At 37.9% G+C, this 818-nt stretch overlaps 1 non-coding gene across 1 annotated transcript; it reads right to left on the bottom strand.

The window, feature by feature from the left end:
* Positions 1 to 477: 477 nt before the first annotated feature.
* Positions 478 to 583, bottom strand: LOC128284558 (small nucleolar RNA R71). The gene has a single exon (XR_008274982.1). It is a non-coding gene; the product is annotated as a small nucleolar RNA R71 (small nucleolar RNA).
* Between the last annotated feature and the right edge of the window lie 235 nt (positions 584 to 818).

Below are 818 nucleotides of genomic sequence, written 5' to 3'. Positions count from 1 at the left end.
AAGAGCAAGAGGACAATATCTCAACTTCGATCGAGGAGATTGCTGAAAATCAAGACAATCAGCTGCCTCCTGCGATACTCACTGAACTAGTAAATCAGAATCCTGCTCCTCGTACTATGTATGATTATACTAAACCTACTTTAACAGGAACTGAGTCAAGTATAGTTAGGCCTGCTATTGCTGTGAATAATTTTGAACTATAACCTAACACTATTCAAATGATACAGTAATTTGTACAATTTGATGGTTTGCAGGATGAGGATCCAAACACTCACTTGGAAAATTTTCTAGAATTCTGCGATACATTTAAAATTAATGGCATTTTTGACGATGCCATTCGTCTTCGGTTATTCCCTTTTTCATTGAGGAACAAAGCTAAACATTGGTTGAACTCATTACCACGAGGTTCAATTACTACTTGGGAACAAATGACCAAAAAATTTTTATTAAAATATTTTCCACCGGCTAAAACGGCCAAATTACGTAATGATATCTCTTCGTTTGTGCAGATGGACTTAGAAACTCTTTACGATGCATGAGAGAGATACAATGACCTACTGTGAAGGTGTCCTCACCATGGATTACCTCTATGGTTGCAAGTTCAAACATTCTACAATGGTGTGAACCCCTCGACAAGATAGATGATTGATGCAACAGCCGGAGGAACCATCAATAACAAAATACCTGAAGAGGCTTACGAATTTATTGAAGAGATGTCACTGAATAACTATCAGTGGCAAGTCATAAGGACTAAGGCAACTAAAACAGCAGGCGTTTATAACGTCGATTCGGTTACTATGCTGTCAAACCAGGTAGAA

The sequence above is a fragment of the Gossypium arboreum genome, chromosome 11, assembly GCF_025698485.1.
Source record: "Gossypium arboreum isolate Shixiya-1 chromosome 11, ASM2569848v2, whole genome shotgun sequence".
Lineage (NCBI taxonomy): Eukaryota > Viridiplantae > Streptophyta > Magnoliopsida > Malvales > Malvaceae > Gossypium > Gossypium arboreum.
Note: the sequence above shows the minus strand (reverse complement) of the source record. Positions and strands in the feature narration are given on the sequence as shown.